The following is a 21,270-nucleotide window of genomic DNA, read 5'->3' as shown; positions in this document are numbered from 1 at the left end:
CAAATGCATCATAAATCGGCTGAAAAACAACCTAAAGATTTATAAGTTGAATATCTACAAGCTATAGCAGTTGGAAAGGAATTGACTGCGGTATTGCCTACCAGTTATAGGTACATGTAAGTGTACGCTATCTTGCTAGAATAATTGTCGGAAGAAAAAGTGAAAAGTATACCCTACCGGCGTAGAACTCATCGCTGATTAGTATTGTTATTTCCGCTAGGTATCTCTAATGAATGATCAGTTTATTAATATGAAAACACAATCAAACAGAAGAAACATATACAAATAACATTCGTTTTCGTTTTCAATGGGGTCATCAAAATGAAAAGAAGGTAACGCCTGCTGTCGGTTAAAAACGCTATCGTAACCCTTTTCCAAACTCTCTGCTCGACGGAATTTACGCCAAGCGTTTGTTTGAACGAGACTAGTCAATGAGCTTAGTCTACAGGCATATATATAGTCATTAGTTTCTCATACATAATTTTTATTCTAGTTAATGAACTTAGTATCTAGAGATAGAAGGAACTTTTTCATAGACATTAACTAATATGTGTATGCAGCATGATATTGTTCACGTGTTTTTAGATCGTAATTAACTCCAAATGGTTTTGATATTTTCGTTGTAATGGTAATGTCTAGTCTTAATACACCCTTCTTGATATGCATTTTCTGTGGAAATGTTAAAACATGCCATTGATCGGTCTGTTGATTGATATACTAATAATTTATAAATTGAATTCCAAGGAAATGACCTTCCGGATTACAGCTCTACTGTTTACAAACCTGGCCCATTGACTTCAAAAGTATATATTAAATGTAATATATGAATACTTAGCTTATTTGGCCCACGTGCTACGCATAAGTCTCAGCTAAATAATCCAGACAAGCATTAATAGCACAGACTGAAAAAAAGCATATACATTTAATTGATTCAATTCTTAAATACAATATGGGAATAACGAACAGTATTCCAGCTCAAAGTATCGGGAGCAGCGCAAAAAAGGACCTCCAAAAACATCAGAGGTGGGATCGGGTGCCATGGAGGTGTGAGCATCCCCTGCGGACAGATCACACACACTCCTTGTCATAATCGGTAAATAACAGAAAAATCCGTCGACGATTCAGTGTGTAAATGATGGCCTACCAATTAGTATGAAAAACGTCAGTCAGCATATGACATAATGATAGATTGCATTTGCTGACAAGGTCATTGTATTGACCATAGAACTTAATTATTTAGCACACGTGCTACGTATACGTTTCAGTCTGTGTTTCTCATTCACTTCTGTTAATATGCTACTGATCAGGAGTAAAAAAGGAGGTTTGGTAGAACATTTACTGGAACCATCTATGTATCCTTGTAAGGATTTCTATGATGTTTCGGAATCCAAAATAAATATGGTAATTCAAATTCATTTAAGTTGTTGAAAATATCACAAATGTTCAAATCTGACGTGATTTTGAAGAAATTCCTCCTTAGAAAGGGAGCTATAGGTAGAAGATGGATTGCCACTTGTAGAATTAAATCCAATTATATTAATGAGCCTTACAATCACAAGACAATGTTGGTACCTGCTTTTTCAGCTGTGACCAGTAAATACGGATAGTGTAGTCTATCTAATTCTTTTTTTTTCACTTCTAAATAGTTGAACACAGAAGAATATATGGTATTCATATTGTCCCTCAATCGCTTATATACATATGTACCTTTTACATCAAGAAAGAACAGGAATCAAAAATATATAATTAAAGTAAAATACACAAGTTCCTATCAAAAAATAGATAGAGTATTTAAAACGCGAAAATTTAAAAAATGTAAAAAGTTTGGCACCAGGTGGATTTGAACCACAGCTACAAAAAAATGACAGCGGTAATGAAAGCCAGCAGGTCAAATATCTGAGCCACGCTGACTTTAATGTTTGGTGATATCAATATGAACTAGTATTAATTGTAACGGGGACCGTTACAGATGTTCCCCAAACGCCCCCCAACTTCCTTTTGGTGTCTTATTCCCTATAAGCTTCATTAGATAAAGCAATCAAGTAAATTGGTTTTTTTACGCATTACACGTGCGCGCATGGGCATGCATGTACAAAATGACCATGTCAACTTGTCTACACTTTTAATACATCATTATATTCAAATTTCATCAAAAGATAAAAAAATTCGGCTATATTAAGTATATCTAGCATTTTACGCATTGCAGGCGCGCACGTGCATGCATGTCCATGATGACCGTGTCATCTTGTCAACACTACTAATATATCTAAATATTTTGAGTATCAAAACATTTCATCAGAAAGTATAAAATTACAGCTATATCAAGTATATTGGTCATTTTAGCAATGCATGCGCACGCACGTGCATGCATGTGCATGCTGACAATGTCGTCTTGTCTACATTTATAATATGTCTATATATATTTTGAGTATCAAAGCATTACATCAAAAAATGTTTCAGAGCAATTTATCAAAAAAATGTTTTAAAGCAATTCATCAAAAAATGTAAAAGTTAGGTCTATATCAATTGTATTGGTTTTTCAGTCATTGCGCACGTGCATGCATGTGCATGCTGACCATGTCTTCTTATCTACACTATTAATATAGCCTTATATTCTAAGTATCAAAGTATTTCATCAAAAGATATGAAAGTTTTGGCTATATCAAGTATATTGGTCATTTTCTCATTGCACGCGCTCGCACGTGCATGCAAGTGCATTCATGTGTGCGCTGATCATGTCATCTTGTGAACACTTATATATATTTTTATTCTGAGTTTTAAAGCAATTCATCAAAAAATGTAAAAGTTAAGTCTATATCATTTGTATTGGTTATTTCAATCATTGCGCATGCACACACGTGCATGCATGTGCACGCTGATCATGTCATCTTTCTACACTCTTAATATATCCTTTTATTCTGAGTATCAAAATATTTCATCAAAAGATATGAAAGTTTTGGCTAAATCAAGTATATTGGTTATTTAACTCATTGCACGCGCACGCACGTGCATGCAAGTGCTTGCATGTGTGCGCTGATCAAGTCTTCTTGTGTACACTTCTAATATATATTTATATTCTGAGTTTCAAAGCAATTCATCAAAAAATGTACAAGTTCAGTCTATATCATTTGTATTGGTTATTTCGATCAATGCGCATGCGCGCACGTGCATGCATGTGCATTCCCACCATGTCATCTTGTCTACACTATTAATATATCCTTATATTCTGAGTATCAAAGTATTTCATCAAAAGATATGAAAGTTATGGCTATATCAAGTTTATTGGTCATTTTACTCATTGCACGCGCTCGCACGTGCATGCACGTGCGCGCAAAATGACCTTCGTTCCGCAAATCTACATAACATTCCTATTAATCCTAAAAAGGTTTCACCTCAATCGGATGTGTAGTTTCGGAGATCACTCACGGACAAAAAAGTACCCAGGAAGAAAAATAATAATAACTAGTATTAATTGTAACGGGGACCGTTACAGATGTTCCCCAAACGCTCCCCAACTTCCTTTTGGTGTCTTATTCCCTGTAAGCTTCATTAAATAAGGCAATCAAGTATATTGGGTTTTTTTACGCATTACACACGCGCGCACGGGCATGCATGTACAAAATGACCATGTCAACTTGTCTACATTTTTAATAATCTTTATATTCAAATTTCATTAAGAGATAAAAAAAAATTCGGCTATATTAAGTATATCTGTCATTTTACGCATTGCACGCGCGCGCACGTGCATGCATGTCCATGATGACCGTGTCATCTTGTCAACACTATAAATATATCTACATATTTCGGGTATCAAATCATTTCATCCAAAAGTATAAAAGTTACAGCTATATCAAGTATATTGGTCATTTGAACATTGCATGCGCGCGCACATGCATGCATATGCATGTTGACAATGTCGTCTTGTCTACATTTATAATATGTCTATATATTCTGAGTATCAAAGCATAACATGAAAAAATGTAAAAGTTATGGCTATATCAAGTATATTGGTGATTTTACTCATTGCACGCGCACGCAAGTGCATGCAAATGCATGCATGTGCGCGCTGATCATATCATCTTGTCTACACTTCTAATATATATTTATATTCTGAGTTTCAAAGCAATTCATCCAAAAATATACAAGTTAAGTGTATATTATTCGTAAAGGTTATTTCAATCATTGCGCATGCGCACACGTGCATGAATGTGCATTTTGACCATGTCTTCCTGTCTACACTATTAATATATCCTGATATCCTGAGTATCAAAGCATTTCATCAAAAGAGTTGAAAGTTATGGCTATATCAAGTATATTTGTCATTTTACTCATTGCACGCGCACGCACGTGCATGCATGTGTGCGCTGATCAAGTCTTCTTGTCTACACTTCTAATATATATTTATATTCTGAGTGTCAAAGCAATTCATCCAAAAATGTACAAGTTAAGTCTATATCAATTGTATTGGTTATTTTAATCAATGCGCATGCGCGCACGTGCATGCATGTGCATTCTGACCATGTCATCTTGTCTACACTATTAATATATTCTTATATTCTGAGTATCAAAGTATTTCATCAAAAGATATAAAAGTTATGGCTATATCAAGTATATTGGTCATTTTACTCATTGCACGCGCACGCACGTGCATGCACGTGCGCGCAAAATGACCTTCGTTCCGCAAATCTACATAACATTCCTATTAACCCTAAAAAGGTTTCAACTCAATCGGATGTATAGTTTCGGAGATCACTCACGGACAAAAAAGTCCCAGGAAGAAAAATAATAATAATAATAATAATAAGAAACAGAGTAAAAACAATATGTTCCCAAACTTTGTTTGGGGAACATAACTAGACTCTTGTTGCCATGGCAACAAAAAAGTCTTCCGTTCTTCTAAATCTGTAAGAATTTGCTTTTTTTCTGTGTAAAAAACATACATATCATATTTACTGTGAAAGAAAAAAATAACTGGAAAAAAATGTCCTTTCAGTACTTAAGGTACTTTGATTTTCATTATCAATCTTGTATAATGCATTTGGCACCTATAAGAGATATACGTATCTCATTAGCAATTTAAAAAAAATTGTTTGCAATCATTTCTAAGACAAACAAACAGACGAACAAAAACCGTACTATCATAAACTTCACTGTGTGTATGTTTTGGCATAATTGTGTATGGTGTTATAAAAAATATAATGAATTAAGTTAGTATCACATTAAACCTAAAGTCACTGAGTTTTGTAAAGTTATAATATCAAGATTTGACAGCATACATGTACCTATAAGACAGATTATTCAATTACAGTAATTCTTCAGCAATCGATTGATTGATTATACGTATGTTGTTTAACGTCCCTCTCCAGAATTTTTCACTCACATGGAGACGCCACAAGTCGCCGGTGGAGACTGCAAATTTTTCTCCTATACTTTGGCACTTATCGCAATTGAGCAGAGGGGAATCTTTTTTATGCCAGCACCTTTTGCGACAAGGGACCTCGATTTATACGATCTCATCCAAAGGACCGGTCTCCACGTCCCACAATCGAAGTTCATAATACCGAGATATTTTATTTTTTATTTCATTCTATTTTTTCACAAGTTTGTTGCATCAGATTTACTTAAAGATCATACTTCAAGATCATTTCGAACTCAGGCTACTTAATTGCAGTGCATACAGCGTCAAGTGATTTTGATTGACAGGTCAACACAGGTGCACTTCGTGTGATACTATATACAGGATGTGACCATGACTGACTATGAAATCAGAAATATTTAATAAAGAATGGGTGTGACCGATATAGAACTAATTTTTGGTCTATGTAAATGGATAGGAGGATCGGGATTAAGAGGGAATCTCTCTCCTCTCTCTCTCTCTCTCTCTCTCTCTCTCTCTCTCTCTCTCAGACGTAAATTGAACATTTCATAATGACAAATCTACCATTATAGAGCATGAAATTCTGTATACATGTAAATGGTAATTATATTCACATGTTCCAGATTTAAATCTAAAACGAATATATAATTCAAATGCCTAGCTGCACGAACGTCTCCAAATATTAATCAAGACGGGGGTGGGGGGGGGGGGGGCTTCAAAGGAATTAGATAGTTTTATGTTTTATGAATTATAAGGAAAAGTACGGACGTCAGTTGCATGTACATAATTATATATCATTGCATAAAATTGTGTTCATTCAGGTATACTTTTCCCACATATCAAGAGACCTGTGCAATTTTTTTCATGTTTTTTTTTTTCAAAAGAAACATATAGTGTACCATTATTTCACACAGAATCGCGTTTTCACTTATTTTTTTGTAACTCTTTGAGTATTTCACAAGAATCCATGCCCAAGAATCGTCTTTTCACATCTTTTATAATTCCTTGGGTATATAGAATATAGATCATGTGTCATAAATAATTTAACTTTTTATCAAATATACATGTAATAACAAAATCTAATCTATAGATTGATTTTCTTTCTTTTAAGTGGCAGATATCAATTTATTTATAAAGGCTTTAAAACAGTACTGTATTACAATTTTCTATCGCTCAATTTCTTTTTGAGTGTATGTAACATTTTTTTAATATCGAAAATAAAACTCGGAAATCGGGATAATTCCGCATTCAAATCATAGAGAATAATAAATCTTCTGCATTATAGAAGGCTTATAACTATCGTATTCTGAAATTACTATACGAGATAGATAAAACTGCATGCCTGTCCATCACTATAAATGTATATTCAGTGCTTATAATATATTTACTTGAATTAGGTACCTAGCATATATATTAATTTTTTTTTTTAGATACAATCATGTGTAAATAAATTAACTGTCAATACAGACTTACACTACACTGGCAACTTTAAACTATACATGCACTGGAAGTGGTAACCAATGTACTCTTACATTTAGAAGAGTGAATATGGAACGTCTAAATATTTTGATATGGACAGTGTATATGTCTCTGACGTCATCGATACTATTTCCGCCTTTATCTCGAAAGTTCTGTTCTCACTTACAAGTCAGAGTTATCTTTCTTTGCCCATTGTTTACACACTAGGTAAATAGGGAAAGTGAGGGTACCGAAAATCTGCAAAATGTGGAATCTGATTTCAAAACAAATTATATATTTAGTATTTGTAGAATAACCTCTGTTATACATAATAATATCTTGAAAAAATATTTAAAAACAAAAAAGTTGAAAATTGACCAAACACAAGTTCACTTCCGGTTCGGACAGGAAGTACCGAAAACACACGAAAACAACTTCGAAACAAAGAGAATGTCATGATCTAATACTCTTGTAATTTTCACATCGTTACCTCAAACCGTTTCCGAGAAAAATTCCGGACAAAAGTCCATTTAAAAATTGGAAATTCGGCCGTAACTTCGGACCGGAAGTAAAATTATTAAAAAACGGAATTTTATATAAACTTCATATATCAGCCTACCATCATGTGAAAAATTGTGAAAATCTATCCAACCATTTCTGAGTAATCGCGCTCACAAAATTTGGGAGGAATAATAATAATAATAACTAGACTCTTGTTGCCATGGCAACAAAAAAGTCTTCCGTTCTTCTAAATCTGTAAGAATTTGCTTTTTTCTGTGTAAAAAAACATACATATCATATTTACTGTGAAAGAAAAAAATAACTGGAAAAAAGTCCTTTCAGAACTTAAGGTACTTTGATTTTCATGATCAATCTTGTATACTGCGTTTGGCACCTATAAGAGATATACGAATATCATAGAGCAAGGATAATTAGCAATTAAAAAAAAATGTTTGCAATCATTTCTAAGACATAACAGACGAACAAACAAATTACTATCATAAACTTCACTGTGTATACGTTCTGGCATAATTGTGATGGTGTTATAAAAAAAAATATAATGAATTAAGTTTGTATCACATTAAACGTTAAGTCACTGAGTTTTGTAAAGTTATAATATCAAGATTTGAAAGCATACCTATAAGAAAGATTATTCAGTTACAGTAATTATTCAGCAATCGATCGATTGATTGATCATATGTTGTTTAACGTTCCTCGAGAGAATTTTTCACACACATGGAGACGCCACTACTCGCCGGTGAAGATTTAAAAATTTTGTCCTATACTTTGGCACTTTTCGCCATTGAGCAGTGAGGAATCTTTTTTGTGCAAGCACCTTCTGCGACACGGGACCTCGCTTTATTCGATCTCAAAGGACCGGTCTCCACGTCCCACAATCGAAGTTCATAATACCGAGATATTTTATTTTTTATTTTATTTTATATTTTCACAAGTTTGTTGCATTAGATTTACTTAAAGATCATACTTCAAGATCATTTCGAACTCAGGCTACTTTATTGAAGTGCATACAGCGTCAAGTGATTTTGATTGACAGGTCAACACAAGTGCACTTCGTGCGATACTTTTTAAGCAGAAAAATATACAGGATGTGACCATGACTGACTGTGAAATCAGAAAACATTTAATAAAGAATGGGTGTGACTGATATAGAAATATATTTGGGTCTATGTAAATGGATAGGAGGATCGGGATTAATAGGGAATCTCTCTCTCTCTCTCTTTCTCTCTCTCTCACACACACACAGACATGTAAATTGAACATTTCAGTATCATAATGTACCATTATAGAATGTGAAATTCTGTACACATGACATGTAAATGGTAATTATAACCACGTTCCAGATTTAAATCTAAAACGAATATATAATTCAAATGCCTAGCTGCACGAACGTCTCCAAATATTAATCAAGACGAGGGGGGGGGGTCAAAGGAATTAGATAGTTTTATGTTTTATGAATTATAAGGAAAAGTAGAGACGTCAGTTGCATGTATATAATTATGTATCATTGCATAAAATTGTGCTCATTCAGGTATAATTATCCCACATATCAACAGACCTGTGCAATTTTTTTTATCATGTTTTTTTTTTTCAAAAGAAACATATAGCGTAGCATTATTTCACACAGAATCGCGTTTTCACATATTTTTTTTTTAACTCTTTGAGTATTTCACAAGAATCCAAGAATCGCCTTTTCACATCTTTTATAACTCCTTGAGTATATATAGTATAGATCATGTGTCATAAATAATTAAACTTTTTGTCAAATATACATGTAATAAACAAATCTAATCTATAAATTGATTTTCTTTCTTTTAAGTGGCAGATATCAATTTATTTCCAAAGGCTTTAAAACAGTACTGTATTACGATTTTCTATCGCTCAGTTCCTTTTCGAGTGTATGTAATATTTTTTAATATTGAAAATAATACTCGGAAATCGGGATAAATTCGCATTCAAATAATAGAGAATAATAAAATCGTCTGATTATAGGAGGCTTAGTAACTATCTTATAAATATTCTGAACTTACTACTATACGAGATAAATAAAACTGCATGCCTGTCCATCACTATAAATGTATATTCAGTGCTTATAATATATTTACTTGAATTAGCTACCTAGCATATATATATATATATATATATATATATATATATTTTTTTTTAGATATATACATGTGTAAATCAATTAACTGTCAATACAGACTTACACTACACTGGTAACTTTAAACTATACATGCACTTGAGGCGGTAACTAACGTACTCTTACATTTAGAAGAGTGAACATGGAACGTCTAAATATGTTGATATGGAGAGTGTATATGTTTCTAACGTCATCGATACTATTTCCGCCTTTATCTCGAAAGTTCTATTCTCACTTACAAGTCAGAGTTATCTTTCTTTGCCCACTAGATAAATAGGGAAAATGACGGTACCAAAAATCTACAAAATGTGGAATCTGATTTCAAAACAAATTATATATCTAGTATTTGTAGAATAACCTCTGTTATACATAATAATATCTCGAAAAAATATTAAAAAACAAAAAAGTTAAAAATTTACCGAAACACAAATTTACTTCCGGTTCGGACAGGAAGTACCGGAAACACACGAAAACAACTTCGAAACAAAGAGAATGTCATGATCTAATACTCCCGTAAATTTCACATCTTTATCTCAAACCGTTTCCGAGAAAAACGCCGGACAAAAGTCCATTTTAAAATTTAAAATTCGGCCATAACGTCGGACCGGAAGTGAATTCTTCAAAAAACGGAATTTTATATAAACTTCACATACCAACCTATTATGTTGTAAAAAATTGTGAAAATCTATCCAGCCATCTCTGAGTAATCGCGCTCACAAAATTTGGGAGGAATAATAATAATAATAATAACTAGACTCTTGTTGCCATGGCAACAAAAAAGTCTTCCGTTCTTCTAAATCTGTAAGAATTTGCTTTTTTCTGTGTAAAAAACATACATATCATATTTACTGTGAAAGAAAAAAATAACTGGGAAAAAAGTCCTTTCAGTACTTAAGGTACTTTGATTTTCATTATCAATCTTGTATAATGCATTTGGCACCTATAAGAGATATACGTAATATATCATTAGCAATTAAAAAAAAATTGTTTGCAATCATTTCTAAGACAAACAAACAGACGAACACCGTACTATCATAAACTTCACTGTGTGTATGTTTTGGCATAATTGTGTATGGTGTTATAAAAAAAATATAATGAATTAAGTTAGTATCACATTAACCTAAAGTATCTGAGTTTTGTAAAGTTATAATATCAAGATTTGACAGCAGACCTATAAGACAGATTATTCAATTACAGTAATTCTTCAGCAATCGATTGATTGATTATACGTATGTTGTTTAACGTCCCTCTCCAGAATTTTTCACTCACATGGAGACGCCACCACTCGCCGGTGGAGACTGCAAATTTTTGTCCCATACTTTGGCACTTATCGCAATTGAGCAGAGGGGAATCTTTTTTACGCCAGCACCTTCTGCAAAAAGGGACCTTGATTTATACGATCTCATCCAAAGGACCGGTCTCCACGTCCCACAATCGAAGTTCATAATACCGAGATATTTTATTTTTTATTTTATTCTATTTTTTCACAAGTTTGTTGCATCAGATTTACTTAAGATCATACTTCAAGATCATTTCGAACTCAGGCTACGTAATTGCAGTGCATACAGCGTCAAGTGATTTTGATTGACAGGTCAACACAGGTGCACTTCGTGTGATACTTTTTAAGCAGAAAAATATACAGGATGTGACCATGACTGACTATGAAATCAGAAAACATTTAATTAAGAATGGGTGTGACCGATATAGAACAAATTTTTGCTCTATGTAAATGGTTAGGAGGATCGGGATTAAGAGGGAATCTCTCTCTCCCCCCTCTCTCTCTCAGACGTAAATTGAACATTTCATAATGACATCTACCATTATAGAATATGAAATTCTGTATACATGTAAATGGTAATTATATTCACATGTTCCAGATTTAAATCTAAAACGAATATATAATTCAAATGCCTAGCTGCACGAACGTCTCAAAATATTAATCAAGATGGGGGGGGGGGGGGGGCTTCAAAGGAATTAGATAGTTTTATGTTTTATGAATTATAAGGAAAAGTACGGACGTCAGTTGCATGTACATAATTATAAATCATTGCATAAAATTGTGTTCATTCAGGTATACTTATCCCACATATCAACAGACCTGTGCAATTTTTTTTTCATGTTTTTTTTTTCAAAAGAAACATATGGCGTACCATTATTTCACACAGAATCGCGTTTTCACATATTTTTTTTAATTCTTTGAGTATTTCACAAGAATCCAAGAATTGCCTTTTCACATCTTTTATAATTCCTTGGGTATATAGAGTATAAATCATGTGTCATAAATAGTTTAACTTTTTATCAAATATACATGTAATAACCAAATCTAATCTATAGATTGATTTTCTTTCTTTTAAGTGGCAGATATCAATTTATTTATAAAGGCTTTAAAACAGTACTGTATTACAATTTTCTATCGCTCAATTCCTTTTTGAGTGTATGTAATATTTTTTAATATCGAAAATAAAACTCGGAAATCGGGATAATTTCGTATTCAAATCATAGAGAATAATAAATCGTCTATATTATAGAAGGCTTATAACTATCGTATTCTGAACTTACTATACGAGATAGATAAAATTGCATGCCTGTCCATCACTATAAATGTATATTCAGTGCTTATAATCTATTTACTTGAATTAGGTACCTAGCATATATATTAATTTTTTTTTTAGATATATTCATGTGTAAATCAATTAACTGTCAATACAGACTTACACTACACTGGCAACTTTAAACTATGCATGCAATGGAAGCGGTAACCAACGTACTCTTACAATTAGAAGAGTGCATATGGAACATCTAAATATTTTTGATATGGAGAGTGTATATGTCTCTGACGTCATCGATACTATTTCCGCCTTTATCTCGAAAGTTCTATTCTCACTTACAAGTCAGAGTTATCTTTCTTTGCCCATTGTATACACACTAGGTAAATGGGGAAAATGACGGTACCGAAAATCTAGAAAATGCGCAATCCAATTTTAAAACAAATTATATATTTAGTATTTGTAGAAGAACCTCTGTGATACATAATAATATCTTGAAAAAATATTAAAAAACAAAAAAGTTAAAAATTTACCGAAACACAAATTTACTTCCGGTTCGGACAGGAAGTACCGGAAACACACGAAAACAACTTCGAAACAAAGAGAATGTCATGATCTAATACTCCCGTAAATTTCACATCTTTATCTCAAATCGTTTCCGAGAAAAATTCCGGACAAAAGTCCATTTAAAAATTGGAAATTCGGCCGTAACTTCGGACCGGAAGTGAATTTTTCAAAAAACGGAATTTTATATAAACTTCATATATCAGCCTACTATCATGTGAAAAATTGTGAAAATCTATCCAACCATCTCTGAGTAATCGCGCTCACAAAATTTGGGAGGAATAATAATAATAATAATAATAATAATAACTAGACTCTTGTTGCCATGGCAACAAAAAAGTCTTCCGTTCTTCTAAATCTGTAAGAATTTGCTTTTCTTCTGTGTAAAAACCATACATATCATATTTACTGTGAAAGAAAAAAATAACTGGAAAAAAGTCCTTTCAGTACTTAAGGTACTTTGATTTTCATTATCAATCTTGTATAATACATTTGGCACCTATGAGAGATATACGTATATCATTAGCAATTTAAAAAAAAAAATGTTTGCAATTATTTCTAAGACAAACAAACAGACGAACGAACACCGTACTATCATAAACTTCACTGTGTGTATGTTTTGGCATAATTGTGATGGTGTTATAAAAAAATATAATGAATTAAGTTAGTATCACACTAAACGTAAAGTCACTGAGTTTTGTAAAGTTATAATATCAAGATTTGACAACATACCTATAAGACAGATTATTCAATTACAGTAATTCTTCAGCAATCGATTGATTGATTGATTGATTATACGTATGTTGTTTAACGTCCCTCTCCAGAATTTTTCACTCACATGGAGACGCCACCACTCGCCGGTGGAGACTGTAAATTTTTGTCCTATACTTTGGCATTTATCGCAATTGAGCAGTGGGGAATCTTTTTTTTGCCAGCATCTTCTGCGACAAGGGACCTCGATTTATACGATCTCATCCAAAGGACCGGTCTCCACGTCCCACAGTCGAAGTTCATAATACCGAGATATTTTATTTTTTATTTTATTCTATTTTTTTCACAAGTTTGTTGCAGCAGATTTACTTAAAGATCATACTTCAAGATCATTTCGAACTCAGGCTACTTAATTGCAGTGCATACAGCGTCAAGTGATTTTGATTGACAGGTCAACACAGGTGCACTTCGTGTGATACTTTTTAAGCTGAAAATATACAGGATGTGACCATGACTGACTATGAAATCAGAAAACATCTAATAAAGAATGGGTGTGACCGATAAAGAACTAATTTTTGGTCTGGATCGGGATTAAGAGGGAATCTCTCCTCTCTCTCTCTCTCTCTCAGACATGTAAATTGAACATTTCATAATTATAAAATATGAAATTCTGTATACATGTAAATGGTAATGTTATTCACATGTTCCAGATTTAAATCTAAAACGAATATATAATTCAAATTCAAGACGGGGGGGGGGGCTTCAAAGGAATTAGATAATTTTATGAATTACAAGGAAAAGTACGGACGTCAGTTGCATGTACATGATTATATATCATTGCATAAAATTGTGTTCATTCAGATATACTTATCCCACATATCAACAGACTTGTACAATTTTTTTATCATGTTTTTTTTTTTTTTCAAAAGAAACATATAGCGTACCATTATTTCACACACTCTTCAACTCTTTGAGTATTTCACAAAAATCCAAGAGTCGCCTTTTCACATCTTTTATAATTCCTTGGGTATATAGAGTATAGATCATGTGTCATAAATAATTTAACCTTTTATCAAATATATATGTAATAACCAAATCTAATCTATAGATTGATTTTCTTTCTTTTCAGTGACAGATATCAATTTATTTATAAAGGCTTTAAAACAGTACTGTATTACAATTTTCTATCGCTTAATTCCTTTTTTGAGTGTATGTAATATTTTTTAATATCGAAAGTAAAACTCGGAAATCGGGATAATTTCGCATTCAGATCATAGAGAATAATAAATCGTCTGCATTATAGAAGGCTTATAACTATCGTATTCTGAACTTAATATACGAAATAGATAAAACTGCATGCCTGTCCATCACTATAAATGTATATTCAGTGCTTATAATATATTTACTTGAATTAGCTACCTAGCATATATATATTAATTTTTTTTTAGATATATTCATGTGTAAATTAACTAACTGTCAATACAGACTTACACTACACTGGCAACTTCAAACTTTACATGCACTGGAAGCGGTAACCAACGTCCTCTTAAATTTTGAAGAGTGAATATAGAACATCTAAATATTTTGATATGGAGAGTGTATATGTCTCTAACGTCATCGATACTATTTCCGCCTTTATCTCGAAAGTTCTATTCTCACTTACAAGTCAGAGTTATCTTTCTTTGCCCATTGTCTACACACTAGGTAAATAGGGAAAATGACGGTACCGAAAATCTGCAAAATGTGGAATCTGATTTCAAAACAAATTATATATTTAGTATTTGTAGAATAACCTCTGTTATACATAATAATATCTTGAAAAAATATTAAAAAACAAAAAAGTTGAAAATTGACCAAACACAAGTTCACTTCCGGTTCGGACAGGAAGTACCGGAAACACACGAAAACAACTTCGAAACAAAGAGAATGTCATGATCTAATACTCCTGTAAATTTCACATCTTTACCTCAAACCGTTTCCGAGAAAAATTCCGGACAAAAGTCCATTTAAAAATTGGAAATTCGGCCGTAACTTCGGACCGGAAGTGAATTTTTCAAAAAACGGAATTTTATATAAACTTCATATATCAGCCTACTATCATGTGAAAAATTGTGAAAATCTATCCAACCATCTCTGAGTAATCGCGCTCACAAAATTTGGGAGGAATAATAATAATAATAATAATAATAACTAGACTCTTGTTGCCATGGCAACAAAAAAGTCTTCCGTTCTACTAAATCTGTAAGAATTTGCTTTTTTCTGTGTAAAAAACATACATATCATATTTACTGTGAAAGAAATAAATAACTGGAGGAAAGTCCTTTCAGTACTTAAGGTACTTTGATTTTCATGATCAATCTTGTATAATGCATTTGGCACCTATGAGATATTTACGTATATCATAGAGCAAGGATAATTAGCATTAAAAAAAAATGTTTGCAATCAATTCTAAGACAAACAAACAGACGAACGAACACCGTACTATCATAATCTTTACTGTGTATATGTTCTGGCATAATTGTGATGGTGTTATAAAAAAATTATAATGAATTAAGTTAGTATCAAATTAAACGTAAAGTCACTGAGTTTTGAATATAATATAATATTAAGATTTGACAGCATACCTATAAGAAAGATTATTCAATTACAGTAATATATTCAGCAATCGATTGATTGATTGATTGATTGATTGATTGACTATTCATCTTCTTTTTTTAGAATCATTTGGCCCATTTATCACACTGGTCAAATCCTCACATTATATGACAAGAAAAACATTTAGCGTATTAGATAATCAAACGCTCTCGTGTTATGATCAATCCATTCTATTCATGTAAATGATATGTAGAATTCAAACGTATGCTGGAGATGCCCGTTTTCATACTTGTATTAAATGTTTAGTCAGTAACACGTCTTCCCGATGATGGCAAATTCACAGCTAATTAATTACCTATTTAAAATTCTAATATAAGCCTCGTATTGCACCACCGAAACACTAAATCTGTGTCAGAGTCAAGTGATTTTAGTGCGTTACTGTTGGGACCCACTTTCTTTGAAACAGGTCAAAGTATTAACAATGAGTAGGTTGTTTGCTTAGTTCATTAAAATTTCTAATTAAATTTTTCTTGGTCATCCTTCCAAAGTTTAAATAAAAGTGATGCACCAACTACGGGTGTATATATGATAAATTCTCAAATTTGCTTTTTTTTGTTTGTTTGTTTGTTCTTTAACGTCCCTCTCGAGAATTTATCACTCACATGGAGACGCCAGCACTCGCCGGTGGAGACGGCAAATTTTTGTCCTATACTTTGGCACTTATCGCCATTGATCAGTGAGGAATCTTTTTTGTGCCAGCACCTTCTGCGACACGGGACCTCGATTTAAAAGATCCAAAGGACCGGTCTCCACGTCCCACAATCGAAGTTTATAATACCGAGATATTTTATTTATTTTATTTTATTTTATTTTTTCACAAGTTTGTTGATTGGATTTACTTAAAGATCATACTTCAAGATCATTTCGAACTCAGGCTATTTTATTGCAGTGCAGACAGCGCGGGTGATCTTGATTGACAGGTCAACACACGTGTACTTCGTGTGATACTTTTTAAGCAGAAAAATATACAGAATGTGACCATGACTGACTATGAAATCAGAAAACATTTAATAAAGAATGGGTGTGACCGATATAGAACTAATTTTTGGTCTATGTAAATAGATAGGAGGATCGGGATTAAGAGGGAATCTCTCTCTCCCTCTCTCTCTCTCAGACGTAAATTGAACATTTCATAATGACAAATCTACCATTATAGAATATGAAATTCTGTATACATGTAAATGGTAATTATATTCACATGTTCCAGATTTAAATCTAAAACGAATATATAATTCAAATGCCTAGCTGCACGAACGTCTCCAAATATTAATCAAGACGGGGGGGGGGGGAGCTTCAAAGGAATTAGATAGTTGCATTATAAATTTATGAATTATAAGGAAAAGTACGGACGTCAATTGCATGTACATAATTATATATCATTACATAAAATTGTGTTCATTCAGGTACATGTATATACTTATCCCACATATCAACAGGACCTGTGCAATTTTTTTATCATGTTTTTTTTTTTTCTCAAAAGAAACATACAGAGTAGCATTATTTCACACAGAATCGCATTTTCACATATTTTTTTTTAACTCTGGAGTATTTGACAAGAGTCCAAGAATCGCCTTTTCACATCTTTTATATTCCTTGGGTATATAGAATATAGATCATGTGACATCTTTTTATCAAAAATACATGTAATAACCAAATCTAATCTACATGTATATACTGATTTTCTTTCTTTTAAGTGACAAATATCAATTTATTTCCAAAGGCTTTAATACAGTCTGTATTACAAATTTCTATCGCTCAGTTCCTTTTTAAGTGTACGTAATATTTTTTAATATCGAAAATAAAACTCGGAAATCGGGATAATTTCGCATTCAAATCATAGAGAATAATAAATCGTCTGCATTATAGAAGGCTTAGTAACTATCTTATTCCGAACTTACTATACGAGATAGATAAATTGCATGCCTGTCCATCACTATAAATGTATATTCAGTGCTTATAATATATTTACTTGAATTACATACCTAGCAGATATAGTAATTTTTTTTTTACATATATTCATGTGTAAATCAATTAACTGTCAATACAGACTTACACTACACTGGCAACTTCAAACTTTACATGCACTGGAAGCGGTAACCAACGTACTCTTAAATTTTGAAGAGTGAATATAGAACGTCTAAATATTTTGATATGGAGAGTGTATATGTCCCTGACGTCATCGATACTATTTCCGCCTTTATCTCGAAAGTTCTATTCTCACTTACAAGTCAGAGTTATCTTTCTTTGCCCATTGTCTACACACTAGGTAAATAGGGAAAATGAGGGTACCGAAAATCTGCAAAATGTGGAATCTGATTTCAAAACAAATTATATATTTAGTATCTGTAGAATAACCTCTGTTATACATAATAATATCTTGAAAAAATATTAAAAAACAAAAAAGTTGAAAATTTACCAAATAGAAGTTCACTTCCGGTTCGGACAGGAAGTACCGGAAACACACGAAAATAACTTCGAAACAAAGAGAATGTCATGATCTAATACCCCTGTTAATTTCACATCTTTACCTCAAACCGTTTCTGAGAAAAATTCCGGACAAAAGTCCATTTAAAAATTGGAAACTCGGCCGTAACTTCGGACCGGAAGTGAATTTTTCAAAAAACGGAATTTTATATAAACTTCATATATCAGCCTACTATCATGTGAAAAATTGTGAAAATCTATCCAACCATCTCTGAGTAATCGCGCTCACAAAATTTGGGAGGAATAATAATAATAATAATAATAATAATAAAAAGAAACAATACAATCACTATAAGTCTTCCGTTGTGAACGGAAGACTTAATAAAAAGAAACAATACAATCACTATAAGTCTTCCGTTGTGAACGGAAGACTTAATAATAAAAATAAACAATACAATCACTATAAGTCTTCCGTTGTGAACGGAAGACTTAATAATAAAAAGAAACAATACAAACACTATAAGTCTTCCGTTGTGAAGGGAAGACTTAATAAAAAGAAACAATACAATCACAATAAGTCTTCCGTTGTGAACGGAAGACTTAACTAGAAACTCATTGCGAGCAATGAGAGGTCTTCCGTCCGATTCTGAAAAAAAAAAAGAAAACTCAAGCTGAAAAAGTGATAAAAGAAATTCAGACACTCTCGAGATTTAACCCTGGTCGTTAGCCTGAAAATCCAACGTGCTAACCATTAACCATTCCCTTTTTTGCATCTCTTCCTGTCACGATCGGAAGTAACGGCGATACAAGATTTTGTCACTATTCAAATAAACTGATGACTGACTATCAGTCCTGAAAGTTTTAGACTTCAGTCGTTTACTGTTGTCGAGCAATAGACCGGAAGTTGACGATTATTTCCGGTGGAATCTAACATATTTTAAAACAGCGAAAGAGATGCAATAAAGTGATGCAAGTTTTAGTTTAAAAAAGAAAGAAGAGAAATAACATGAGCGCATCCTCTGATCTAAAACGATAAAACAGGTTTTGTAATCCTCAGAAATAGTTCTATCATTTAATAGTTGCATATTTAAGATCAGAGGTTACGTCCTATATTAAATATCGATATCGAAAAATAGCTTTAAAAATTGCTGTTTTGTAGAAATTTTCAGGATACGAGGAAAATGACGCATTTCATGACGTCTTAATGCATAGGCTAGCCAGAAAATTACGTCATTTTTGATAGATACGCAGTCATCAAAGGTCTAAATGATATTTAATGCATTGTCAACTAAAGCCAAGCAGTTTCAGTTTTTCTGAAATTCACAGGGCCAAAAAAGGCCCTAAGTGAACCTTGTTCTTTAATATTGAAACCACTACACTAGCGCAATGTACCAGCCATTATCGATGTTTACCTTGCACTCATTCTCTGAAGTAACGAGTGTCAGGAAGGTTAATTTTTTTTTCTTATAGTGCGGAATTATAGGATGAAAACTAGCCAGCTAAATTTTGTGCAAGTGCTAGTAGATTTACATCGGATTTGTTACTTGAGTTTTAACAATAACTGATAGCAGAAAATAATCTGTTACTGATAAAAACTAAAAAAAAAACTATTGTGTTTACTTCCTTTATTCTTTATGCATTCAGCTTTCTATTCTATGCAATACCAAATACAGACATGTCCGTGTAATCTTTTTCTGTACTTCTACACTACTGCATCAGACCATTTGTGAAAGGCGGGCCAAGATACATTAAATTATTTCGCGCCAAACGTCACGAGTAAATCTTCGCACCTTTTCTTTGAAATGTGTCTTCAATTGAGTAAGTGTACGTGATAGCTTCAATGAAATTAATATATATATATATATATATATATATATATATATATATATATATATATATATATATATATATATATATATATATATATATATATATATATATATATATATATATATATATATATATATATATATATATATGTTGCTATAGCCTGATTTTGGAGCCTAAGAATATTTATTTATCACACTGTACATATAACATATCGTATACGGTCAAGTAACATAAAGGCAGCGCTAAGTTTTCTGACACATTTTATATTCCTCTTAACCCCCAAAGTGGACTATTCCAATTAGTAACACATTAAGGAAAAGTCTTGAATGTTTTGCAACAAAACACGTCTCGCCATATGACGCTCAAGGATTCTGATACCTATTATGTTCCGTAACTTGCATCTATAAAGGAATATAACCCTACTAAAATCAAAGAAAAATATTGAAAAACGTAAAAGTTGAAAAAATGGACTTTTTTAATTCGCTTCCGGTAGCGACCGGAAGTACTCACGACGCACGAAAAGGCAAACCCGCATATCTAGAAGTCATGTTCTATGCTCTCCAACAAGTCTCCAGTTCATATCTTTAGCCGTTCTTTAGATCTCGCGCGGATAAAATGTCATTTCAAAATCAGAAAAATGTCCATAACTTGGAACCGGAAGCGAATTTCTCCAAAATTCAAATGTAACAATGGCATTTTAAAACGCATTATCCCTGAAAGTTTGATGAAAAACCATTGAATAGTTCTCGAGATATTGCGTGCACAAAATTTGTCTAAAAAATAAGAATAATAAGAAGAAGAAGAAGAAGAAACAGTAGAATCACTATAAGGTCTTCCGTGAAGACGGAAGACCTTAATAATAATAATAAGAAGAAGAAGAAACAGAGTAAAAACAATATGTTCCCAAACTTCGTTTGGGGAACGTAACTAGGTTGTCAAGATCAGCTTTTCCTATTTTTAAATGTTTTTGTGAATGTTGACCTCCGTGCAGGTATGCCCCTAAAAACTATTTTGAATTATTCTTTAGATTTATCGTTTTGAAA

The sequence above is a fragment of the Saccostrea echinata genome, unplaced genomic scaffold, assembly GCF_033153115.1.
Source record: "Saccostrea echinata isolate AGI-Se365-2 ecotype Australia unplaced genomic scaffold, CSIRO_AGI_Sech_v1 ptg000046l, whole genome shotgun sequence".
In the NCBI taxonomy this organism is placed as follows: domain Eukaryota; kingdom Metazoa; phylum Mollusca; class Bivalvia; order Ostreida; family Ostreidae; genus Saccostrea; species Saccostrea echinata.
Note: the sequence above shows the minus strand (reverse complement) of the source record.